We start from the raw sequence: 13,169 nt of genomic DNA on the forward strand, positions 1-13,169 counted from the left end.
CGTCAATTTTGCTAAAATTTGCAAAAAAATTTATAAGAATGGTGTTGTTGATTTTATTTTTAAAAATAAAAAACTATTGTTGATTATTTTGATTGAATTTTTTGTCAAAAATTTGGACTAAAAATTTCTCAATTCAGCCTTTTTCGTCAAAAACAGCACGAAAAAAACTTCTTTAGTCCTTTTCTTTTACTAAATTTGCCGAAAGTACTCCCCCAAAGAACACTAAAGCAATCTTTGTAGACTCTAAAGGGGGCTATTTCTACTTCAACTTCGGTTGAGAGTGCTCTGTAATTAAAACTTTGCCGTTTTTTGCTAACTTTACTCTTTGATTATCAAAAACGCAGAATTTATTTTTGAGCTTTTAACTAACAAATTATCCATACACACAAGTACACACACCAGACACACACGTACACACACACACACGTACACACCACAAACACACGTACAGACACACGCACACACACACAAACACACGCACACACACATACTTACACACATATACAAACAAACACACGCACACACACACCAGACACACGAACGCACACACAAATACACACACACGTACACACACCACACACAAGCATTAGCAGGGCTAGTTTTGGACCAATCTAAGACTGTTACAATCCAAAAAGAATTCGGATCTTTTTGTCAGTCGGTCTTTTTTTTAAAAAAAGTTAATCTTTTTTATATAAAGTAAAGAACAGAACATATCAGATCAAAGCTCGGGAGTGATAGGTCCAACTGGCTTCCTAAGCAGCTCCAATCTAATGCATTTAGATTATTACTTGAAAGCTTATGCTCGTTTTGACTTTTATATATAATTGACTTTTGAATAAATTATGGCGTAATGATTTTTTCCTCTATTTTTTTCTTGATTTGGTCAACTTGTAGCATCGTGTCAGCCAAGAAAAAAATCTTCTTCTTTCTACTCTACTGATTTAAAATTTAATCTCTGGGGTTCTAGGCCTTAAGTTATTGTTTTCTGGCTTTAATACCACTAGATTTCACTTTTTTATTTTAAGATATTTGCCAGTTTTTCAAGCTTTCTAGTTTTATCACAGAATCACATTTTTGAGAGTTCACATATGGTGGCGTTAAAGACAAGGCAAAATTAAAAATATTTAAATGCCGACAGACATGGATTATCGTTTTAACGGCTTCGACGCTTCTTTCTTGAAGAATTTAATTGAATTTTTTAATTTTGTCTTTAACTGTCGTTTTTACTTTGTCGTTTTAGTCGTATGAAATTTCCTGTATGCTGACAGATTTCATTGGCTTTCCATAGAAAAATGGATGAGCCAACATTCTGATATTAGTAGATAGCTGTTGGCTTTTTTTAATTGTCTTTTTGTTACCTAGTCTCGTTAATTACAGGACAAATATGACGTTATTGGTGTCAGGGGAAGGGTTTAAAAGGGATTGGTGTCACAAAATCTAACATTTTTAAAGAATTCGTTATGACCTTACTGGATTCGACACCGGTTTTTCACAAAAAAAATTAATTTGATTTTTTTCATATTTGACGTTCTTTTTTAGACGCAAGGAATATTCTGGATAATTGAAGGTCTCAACGGCTTCCTTTGGACAAATGAACGAGCCTATTTAATTATTTCATTTTGTAATTAATGGCTTTCGTGACTTTGGAAGTAAATTTGTTTAGAAAAAAATCAAGTTTTACTTACTTTTGCCCTTTATTCTTTTTTGTTTACACGTTATCTAGTCCCATTATTGAAAAACCAGATGATACATTATCGGTGTTTGAAGAAGGCGCAATCGAACATATTTTGAGGGCCAAAATATGGCTTTACGGCTTCGACAGCGTCTTCTGTCAACTTTTAATTGGATTTTTGTTTGTTGTCTTTTTGTTGTTCTTTTTAGCAGCATAAAAAATTGAGTCCGGAAAGGTCTTAATGCCCTTCCATAGAAGCATTGGTAATCGTAGACATTTGGGATATTTTGTTTGATTTCTAACGGTTTTCATTACTTTGAAGTTAATTGTTTTAAAAAAATAAGCTAATTTTTTAACTTTACTGTTTTTGTTCTTTTTGTCTAATTAATGCCAAAACTGTTTATGGACTGCTCCCATATATTTTCTGGTGATTTATAAGTTAATTTGTTTAGTTTCAGATTTATCTGGCGGTATGTTGATTTTGCTATTAAGTTTTATGTTTTAAAACGGACATAAAGTTCTAGATGTAATTAATGTTTGTTGTTATTGATTGATTTTGCAATTCGTCGTAACTCGCTTTCTTAATATTAGCATATCTCATCAATCTAGTACATCACTTTTTACTCCACTGACTTATTTGCTTTGGAGGCTATTTTTTCGTTCTTACACTATTTTTTTGGGTTTTTTTGGGATTCCCAAAAATAAGTTTTGGGTTTTTCTATCTGTTCCTAATTTGGTAGACAAATATGCTAAAACTTTGGATGAGCGGGGTCGGAACCGTATGTGCAATCTCACATTACCGAGCCTTCTTGTAATATTTATCTTTAGATGGTAAAATAAGAAAAGAATAAAACGTTATTCTAGTACTACGAAAAGATTTTGCGTTACAAATCGTTGCGCTGCAATTAAGACGCAATCCATTTCACACCCGCTTCCTCGCTAAGGATACTGGCAAGTGGGCCTTCTTCAAGATTTTTTCCGAGAAGTAATTTTTCCTAATCGTTAAGATTGCTTAGTTAATGCACTCCACAAAGATGGTGCTTCAACCGCTCTAATTATACCTACTAATACTCTGCCGCTTAGTTGTCGAAGTTTTTTAGATCTATTTTGCCACTTGACTACCCATTTTGCTCATTTCAAGCTCTTAAACGCTAATTATTTGTGTTTTCAATAGCACATAAGTGCTGCCGATGCAGCTAGCAAATTAGTTCAGTCTATAAGGAAAAAAATTACTCCCCAATCTGAAAAGCCATTTGCAACATCTATGATTTTAAGTGTTTGATACTAATCACAGTAAAATGTTACTGCAGAAATCTCACAATTGGCGCATAAGGATAAAAGAGCAAAAGGGAACTAATACGCAAAAATAAAGCAAACAATGAAGTGACCTTATTCGGTTGGTTAAGGCAAAAAAGCTGCTATAGCCAAAGTCCACTTTGGAGTTCCGCAAGGGACATAATTTGGCTCGTTTTTATTTGTCATCAATCTGAAGGACTCATATGTTGATGATGCTGCAAAAAAAATACGAAAAAGCTTTCGATTAATATCAGGACAAAATAGAAACAAAGAAAAGGATTGCACACTACAAATTGGCCCTATATGCAATGGAAAAACTTAAATTTGCATCAATCAAGATTATTTTAAAATGAGCAACCAACCTAAGAACCTTAATAAGGAGGCTCGGTAATGTGCGTTTGCACATAAAGTTCCGACCCCGCTAATCCACATTTTTAACTTAATTGTCTACCAAATGAGAAAGAGATGAAAAAAATGCTAAATCGTTCGACAAACCCTTAAATGACTTAAAACAATATACCTTACAGGGCTGATGAGACCTGTCATTAATGTGACTACGAGAGAAGACAGCGATAAAAATCAATTATTTACAATTATTAATAATTACGATCAATAGTCGTTGTCTATTTTTTCAAAACAACTAATTACAAAAAATGGCATCAAACAGAACATATACTTAAAAAAATGTACTTAATTTGGAAAAAAATGTGGTACTTTTCCTCAATGCGTCTTGATAACAAGTCCACGATAAAAGAGCAAAAGGGAACTAATACGCAAAAATAAAGCAAACAATGAAGTGACCTTATTCGGTCGGTTAAGGCAAAAAAGCTGCTATAGCCAAAGTCCACTTTGGAGTTAAGGTTCTTAAAACGTTGCCATTTTCATTGAAAAAATTTAATTCAAATTGATTAAACATTATGTATCCACTGAAATCATTGCAAGATTCATTTATACCTGCTTAGAATGATTGAGACCTTTAATTATACAGGATACGTCAAAAGACTACAAAAAGAACAAATACAGACAAAAAAAATCGAATCTGCTTCAAAACGGTGTCCCAGCAAATCAAGCTTTTCACTAAGAACATGAATTTTTTTGGATTGCTTTTCTTCCAAATGGCAACAGAACCGGCCATTATTGTGATACTGTGAAAAGAAAACAAAAATCTAAAAAAAATGGGCAAATATTCAAGAATCACGAATATTTTATGAAAACTCGTAGTACCAAAAACAACGACAATTTGAGGAAAACAGTTATGAAGACCATATTTTAGTTCACAGGACAAGGGATGTGACTTATAGAGAAACAAAGGTTCAAGTGAACAGAAATATGATTGGCAAAGATCAAAAACCCATTGTCTTTCTCTGAAAACAAATGTTTTCAAAAATTCATAACAAACATCAGCTTTCAACTAAAGGAATAGACAGTTAATTTTGCAACGTCATAGAAAACTAAGTACGCCTATTATTATTGACAAAAAAAATGACAATAAATTCAAATAGAACTAAAAAAAAATTAAAACAAATTTACGAACCTAGAGTGTTGAAGCCATTAAATTTATAAGATATTAACCGCGAGAAATTTTGATCTCCACTTCAGTCTCCAGTGAACATCAAAAAACCTTAGTGAAACGACTATCAAAAAATGACATCAAAAAGAACCACAAACGCTGAAAAGTATCCAAAACTCACAAAATTCTTAAACAAATTGACTAAGCCATAAAGAAACCAGTCAAAACGTCTAACAAACAGAGAAATCATTGTTTGGCTCACCAAAAAAGACATCTCTAAATAATGAGGCTAAGTTTCTCAAAAATGGAGGAAAGTTAAGAAAAAAATACAAAATTGATAAAATACGAAAAAGGTTACCAAAACCAGAAGAAAAGGAGAAAAGTTGAACACTTTTTTTAAAAATTATTTTGAAAGTTATTAAAATCATTAGCTGTATACCAACATTAGTCACTGAGTTCTTTTGTATCTATAGGAGCAATCGAGACCATTTATTGACCAATATACGGTATACAAAAAAAAGTAACAACAAATACAGGGCAAAATTTAAAACTACAAATTCTGCAAGAGAACTGAGTCGCAGACCTTAAAACCCTTAAGTTAAGAAAAAAATATATATTCAACTGCATAATTTATGCGTTTTTTGCGATTGAATTTTTGAGTAAATTGACAATCAACCTCAAACAAAAGAACAGCAAAAATGGGCAATAAAGCACAAATATCAAAACAATTTGTATTAAAACTTGTAACACCAAAACAAAGAAGTCGTTGTTAAAGAAAACCAAATAAGTTAAAAAGTTTTGCTTACTTGAAAGAAACTTGACCGTATTTACTGCGAACAAGCTAAAAGTTGCCAGAAATGAGATCAAAACAATTGACAAAATCAAAAATCACTGAAATTTTCTTAAAACAATTATAATCGATGTCATAACAGACATTAGATAACAACCAAATGCATTGTATAGGTTTGCTTAAACCTCTTGAAGAAGCCATTTGGATCTTTGATCAGTGAGTATTAGACTGCAATCAGACTGCAAAAAAAAATAAATGCAGGCAAAACACAAGAATACACCTAAAGTTTACTGAAACTCATCAAAACCATTAAAACCATTAAGTCTTCTCGGGAAAAAAATATATGTACAATTGACCTCTTCGTTACGTAAATGGGAGCTGTCCTTTATTTAGCCGTGAAATGAAAATTTTTCAGTAATTAACTTATGAAGCAAAAACAATGAAGCAAACTATTTTGAAAAAGCAGCGCTCAATTAAACATACCCGGCAGATTGCCAGAAAATAGCCGACGTCGTTTCCCGTAACCAATATTTGGGTTGAAAGAGAAAAAGCTATTGAAAAAAAAACTTGTACCAACAATTTTAAAGTGCGAATTATTTTGACGTCATTTTAAGCTGAACATACTTCTGTTTCGTAATGAGACCACACAGGGGTTAGTATCAATACCAATAAGTATTAGAGATGGTAACTCAGAACAAAATTTGAGTAACGGGCATCTAAAATCGGGCTTTATGGGTTTATGCTGTCTTTATTTCTGATTTCTCTTTTTAACACTGACACTGTTCATTTTGAATTGCTTTGCTGAGCAACTGCTGTCTAAAAACAATTTTAGCAGAGTGAGAGGAGTGAATCTAGCCTGGAGAAGTCAAAGATTTCAAGCAAGATATTGAAAAAGCTGTGTACTAAGGTAAAGCAAAAAGGTTTTATTCGAGGAAGTGAAAAATAGGAGCGCTATAAAAGCCGGCTAGGCTGAGGCGGCTATTAAAAATTAAAAATTTCTGATTGTACGAATCCTCTGATTTTGCCGCGCGCCCAACAAACCACCCAATTATTCCAAATATTTGTGAAGTAAATCACTCGGTAAGTTAATTAGTTGAAACATCAAATAAACGATTATTCTTTTTGTATAAATATTGAGTTAAAATGGCAATAAACGGGTAAATATCAATTCTATAAGACTTTTATAGGGCACCTAATTCCAACAAGCTTTTTTGGAGATTACGCAGTCTGTGTCAGCGTTTCTACTTCTGTCAAAATTTAACAAAGTGTACCAAAAAAGAATATTTTACGCCAATTTTGCATTTTGAAATTTGCATTTTGAAAAATGTATCCAAAATTTTAGCCAAAAAAATTCAATCAAACAATTCAGCAACGCTCTTTTATCTTTAACGAAAAAAAAAATTTTATTAAAAATTTTAACATGTTTTAAATTATATTAGCAAAATTCAGCCCAATTTTAGCGAAAATTAAGGAAAATGTGAAAAAAACTGTCGAATATTCACTAAAGCTTTAAACCACGATAACTCCCTGTAAAAAACGAAATTTGACAAACATTTTTATTTCCATATTCTAGGATGTACGTGCTTTCTAATGGTGTCGATCGGTCAAAATTGTCTGTACAAAAAAAACCGATTTGAGTATATAGTTCCTCACTCCCCACTAAAGTGGGGGTCGGAAAAATTAATTGCATGCAATACAGAGACAAATATAGGCAACAACCAAAACTGTCAAGAACACATTCAACAAATTTTATCTAAAATAAAATTTTGTACTGTTTTTTACTCCACTGTAAAACCAGGAAACTATTTTTATTATCATTTTCAAATAGCAAAACTTCTAGTAGTGTTTTCTGTTAAAGCGGATAGATATAGCATATGCATTCAGGATAGAAACAATCCCATTCTGAGATCACTACCTTATCCACGAAGAACGCGGCTGTTTCTGTGCAACATAATTCAGTCTGTTGATAAATTAAACTCAAATTTTCATTAAAAGGGCAAAGTAGATATTTAATAGTTTGTCAAAAAATTCTCAATTTGTCTCTCTTAAAAACATTCAGAAAATCATAACATAAAATGAGAGGCAAAACAATTTTGAGTTCCCTTGCAAGCTATATTTTAACATTTTTTCAATGTCAAAACGTGTTCCACTTCTGTGTGCAGTTTTCAGTCAGATTCTAAAACTATACATAATTAAAACTCCTAAAACAAACTCCTAAACTGAAAGCTAATAAGCTTAATACCGATGTCAGCTATCAATCTCTCTAATGCAGATCGCCAAACTGATGCAGCATAGCTTAATGACCGGGCTTCATCCATTTATCCCGTTTCTTTTGAATCTGCTCGTTTGGCAATGACGGTATTCACTCCATTGCGTAATACAATAATGAGTGAAATAATTTAACATCCATTCAGTTGGAACAGTGAGCCAGAAAAGTCACGAGTCCAAAGTGAAAATCTTGACATAGATAAAATTAAAAACATGATCAAAATGTGAAGCAAATAACGTAGCTAGCAGATTGCAAGGAAAGAGCCGCAATAGCGTCCTGAGATATACAATCTCAAACAAAACCGATTAAACATCGGAAGAATTGCTCTCGAACGACTAGTGGGAGCTCTAATCAATTGCAGTCTGCTTCAGTCGGTGGGGGGAGGGAGGGAGGGGGAGCATAAATTGGACTTAGAAGCTCAATAGTGGGCTTCAAATAACCACGAGATTCACATACACCACTATTAAGATATAAATTAAAAAATGGCACACTTCGGCGCACTTTTCATTTGACTTTTAGTATTATACTGCCGCCAATTAAGTTCAACTGCTTGAAACTCATAGTGAGCCAAAACTTTAGATCACGCAAAACGCAAAAAGTCAAGGGCGTAAAAGTCACTCGGAAGTCAAAACTGTCGAGCGAAAATTTTGCAAAAAAAAGACACACACGTTTACAATAATTGCTATGAACTTCGTTCAAGAGCAATTAAAAAGATAGCAAAAGAAACAGACCAAATAGAAAATTTTTTTATTGAATACTGAGATGCATCTTCCGATTAACTGTCTGTTTAACATATTGCTGCTCCTACTAGCTGCTCACAAACAACGTTGAATTCGACACGTAGTCACTTGACCTTATCTCCTTGAATTAAGTAAAAATAGTCAATTTCAAGGTGAGGAATTCCTTTTAGAGAGTGGGGCAAGTAACTTGTGACCTCAAAAATTTAATCACGGAAATGAACAAAAAACCTCTCTCCACTAAGATTGAAAAAAAACTGTCAGTCACGCAATACAAAAAAAAATACAAATTGATTAAAAACATTATGTATCCACTGAAATCATTGCAAGATTCATTTATACCTGCTTAGAATGATTGAGACCTTTAATTATACAGGATACGTCAAAAGACTACAAAAAGAACAAATACAGACAAAAAAAATCGAATCTGCTTGAAAACGGTGTCCCAGCAAATCAAACAAGAGCTTTTCACTAAGAACATGAATTTTTTTGGATTGCTTTTCCAAATGGCAACAGAACCGGCCATTATTGTGATACTGTGAAAAGAAAACAAAATTCTAAAAAAAATGGGCAAATATTCAAGAATCACGAATATTTTATGAAAACTCGTAGTACCAAAAACAACGACAATTTGAGGAAAACAGTTATGAAGACCATATTCTAGTTCACAGGACAAGGGATGTGACTTATAGAGAGAAACAAAGGTTCAAGTGAACAGAAATATGATTGGCAAAGATCAAAAACCCATTGTCTTTCTCTGAAAACAAATGTTTTCAAAAATTCATAACAAACATCAGCTTTCAACTAAAGGAATAGACAGTTAATTTTGCAACGTCATAGAAAACTAAGTACGCCTATTATTATTGACAAAAAAAATGACAATAAATTCAAATAGAACTAAAAAAAAATTAAAACAAATTTACGAACCTAGAGTGTTGAAGCCATTAAATTTATAAGATATTAACCGCGAGAAATTTTGATCTCCACTTCAGTCTCCAGTGAACATCAAAAAACCTTAGTGAAACGACTATCAAAAAATGACATCAAAAAGAACCACAAACGGTGAAAAGTATCCAAAACTCACAAAATTCTTCTTAAACAAATTGACTAAGCCATAAAGAAACCAGTCAAAACGTCTAACAAACAGAGAAATCATTGTTTGGCTCACCAAAAAAGACATCTCTAAATAATGAGGCTAAGTTTCTCAATAATGGAGGAAAGTTAAAAAAAATACGAAATTGATAAAATACGAAAAAGGTTACCAAAACCAGAAGAAAAGGAGAAAAGTTGAACACTTTTTTTAAAAATTATTTTGAAAGTTATTAAAATCATTAGCTGTATACCAACATTAGTCACTGAGTTCTTTTGTATCTATAGGAGCAATCGAGACCATTTATTGACCAATATACGGTATACAAAAAAAAGTAACAACAAATACAGGGCAAAATTTAAAACTACAAATTCTGCAAGAGAACTGAGTCGCAGACCTTAAAAACCTTAAGTTAAGAAAAAAATATATATTCAACTGCATAATTTATGCGTTTTTTACGATTGAATTTTTGAGTAAAATGACAATCAACCTCAAACAAAAGAACAGCAAAAATGGGCAATAAAGCACAAATATCAAAACAATTTTTATTAAAACTTGTAACACCAAAACGAAGAAGTCGTTGTTAAAGAAAACCAAATAAGTTAAATAGTTTTGCTTATTTGAAAGAAACTTGACCGTATTTACTGCGAACAAGCTAAAAGTTGCCAGAAATGAGATCAAAACAATTGACAAAATCAAAAATCACTGAAATTTTCTTAAAACAATTATAATCGATGTCATAACAGACATTAGATAACAACCAAATGCATTGTATAGGTTTGCTTGAACCTCTTGAAGAAGCCATTTGGATCTTTGATCAGTGAGTATTAGACTGCAATCAGACTGCAAAAAAAAATAAATGCAGGCAAAACACAAGAATACACCTAAAGTTTACTGAAACTCATCAAAACCATTGGGTCTTCTCGGGAAAAAAAATATATGTACAATTGACCTCTTCGTTACGTAAATGGGAGCTGTCCTTTATTTAGCCGTGAAATGAAAATTTTTCAGTAATTAACTTATGAAGCAAAAAACAATGAAGCAAACTATTTTGAAAAAGCAGCGCTCAATTAAACATACCCAGCAGACTGCCAGAAAATAGCCGACGTCGTTTCCCGTAACCAATATTTGGGTTGAAAGAGAAAAAGCTATTGAAAAAAAAACTTGTACCAACAATTTTAAAGTGCGAATTATTTTGACGTCATTTTGAGCTGAACATACTTCTGTTTCGTAATGAGACCACATAGGGGTTAGTATCAATACCAATAAGTATTAGAGATGATAACTCAGAACAAAATTTGAGTAACGGGCATCTAAAATCGGGCTTTATGGGTTTATGCTGTCTTTATTTCTGATTTGTCTTTTTAACACTGACACTGTTCATTTTGAAATGCTTTGCTGAGCAACTGCTGTCTAAAAACAATTTTAGCAGAGTGAGAGGAGTGAATCTAGCCTGGAGAAGTCAAAGATTTCAAGCAAGATGTTGAAAAAGCTGTGTACTAAGGTAAAGCAAAAAGGTTTTATTCGACGAAGTGAAAAATAGGAGCGCTATAATAGCCGGCTAAGCTGAGGCGGCTATTAAAAATTACAAATTTCTGATTGTACAAAACCTCTGATTTTGCCGCGCGCCCAACAAACCACCCAATTATTCCAAATATTTGTGAAAAAAATCACTCGGTAAGTTAATTAGTTGAATAAAAAAAACGATCATTCTTTTTGTATAAATATTGAGTTAAAATTGCAATAAACGGGTAAATATCAATTCTATAAGACTTTTATAGGGCACCTAATTCCAACAAGCTTTTTTGGAGATTACGCAGTCTGTGTCAGCGTTTCTACTTCTGTCAAAATTTAACAAAGTGTACCAAAAAAGAATATTTTACGCCAATTTTGATGAGAAAAATTTGCATTTTGAAAAATGTATCCGAAGTTTTAGCCAAAAAAATTCAATCAAACAATTCAGCAACGCTCTTTTATCTTTAACGAAAAAAAATTTTATTAAAAATTTTAACATGTTTTAAATTATATTAGCAAAATTCAGCCAAATTTTAGCGAAAATTATGGAAAATGTGAAAAAAACTGTCGAATATTCACTAAAGCTTTAAATCACGATAACTCCCTGTAAAAAACGAAATTTGACAAATATTTTTATTTCCATATTCTAGGATGTACGTGCTTTCTAATGGTATCGATCGGTCAAAATTGTCTGTAGAAAAAAAACCGATTTGAGTATATAGTTCCTCACTCCCCACTAAAGTGGGGGTCGAAAAAATTAATTACATGCAATACAGAGACAAATATAGGCAACAACCAAAACTGTCAAGAACACATTCAACAAATTTTATCTAAAATAAAATTTTGTACTGTTTTTTACTCCATTGTAAAACCAGGAAACTATTATCATTTTCAAATAGCAAAACTTCTAGTAATGTTTTCTGTTAAAGCAGATAGATATAGCATATGCATTCAGGATAGAAACAATCCCATTCTGAGATCACTACCTTATCCACGAAGAACGCGGCTGTTTCTGTGCAACAAAATTCAGTCTGTTGATAAATTAAACTCAAATTTTCATTAAAAGAGCAAAGTAGATATTTAATAGTTTGTCAAAAAATTCTCAATTTGTCTCTCTTAAAAACATTCAGAAAATCATAACATAAAATGAGAGGCAAAACAATTTTGAGTTCCCTTGCAAGCCATATTTTAACATTTTTTCAATGTCAAAACGTGTTCCACTTCTGTGTGCAGTTTTCAGTCAGATTCTAAAACTATACATAATTAAAACTCCTAAAACAAACTCCTAAACTGAAAGCTAATAAGCTTAATACCGATGTCAGCTATCAATCTCTCTAATGCAGATTGCCAAACTGATGCAGCATAGCTTAATGACCGGGCTTCATCCATTTATCCCGTTTCTTTTGAATCTGCTCGTTTGGCAATGACGGTATTCACTCCATTGCGTAATACAATAATGAGTGAAATAATTTAACATCCATTCAGTTGGAACAGTGAGCCAGAAAAGTCACGAGTCCAAAGTGAAAATCTTGACATAGATAAAATTAAAAACATGATCAAAATGTGAAGCAAATAACGTAGCTAGCAGATTGCAAGGAAAGAGCCGCAATAGCGTCCTGAGATATACAATCTCAAACAAAACCGATTAAACATCGGAAGAATTGCTCTCGAACGACTAGTGGGAGCTCTAATCAATTGAAGTCTGCTTCAGTCGGTGGGGGGAGGGAGGGAGGGAGGGGGAGCATAAATTGGACTTAGAAGCTCAACAGTGGGCTTCAAATAACCACATTAGAGATTCACATACACCACTATTAAGATATAAATTAAAAAATGGCACACTTCGGCGCACTTTTCATTTGACTTTTAGTATTATACTGCCGCCAATTAAGTTCAACTGCTTGAAACTCATAGTGAGCCAAAACTTTAGATCACGCAAAACGCAAAAAGTCAAGGGCGTAAAAGTCACTCGGAAAGTCAAAACTGTCAAGCGAAAATTTTGCAAAAAAAAGACACACACGTTTACAATAATTGCTATGAACTTCGTTCAAGAGCAGTTAAAAAGATAGCAAAAGAAACAGACCAAATAGAAAATTTTTTATTGAATACTGAGATGCATCTTCCGATTAACTGTCTGTTTAACATATTGCTGCTCCTACTAGCTGCTCACAAACAACGTTGAATTCGACACGTAGTCACTTGACCTTATCTCCTTAAATTAAGTAAAAATAGTCAATTTCAAGGTGAGGAATTCCTTTTAGAGAGTGGGGTAAGTAACTTGTGACCTCAAAAA

At 32.7% G+C, this 13,169-nt stretch overlaps 1 protein-coding gene across 3 annotated transcripts in view; it reads right to left on the reverse strand.

Moving 5' to 3' along the window:
• LOC142344506 (AP-3 complex subunit beta-1-like) overlaps positions 1 to 13,169 on the reverse strand; it is a 120,058-nt gene that overhangs the window by 102,926 nt on the left and 3,963 nt on the right. The window lies entirely within an intron of this gene.

The sequence above is a fragment of the Convolutriloba macropyga genome, chromosome 8 (genome assembly GCF_964194025.1).
Source record: "Convolutriloba macropyga chromosome 8, txConMacr16.3, whole genome shotgun sequence".
Lineage (NCBI taxonomy): Eukaryota > Metazoa > Xenacoelomorpha > Acoela > Convolutidae > Convolutriloba > Convolutriloba macropyga.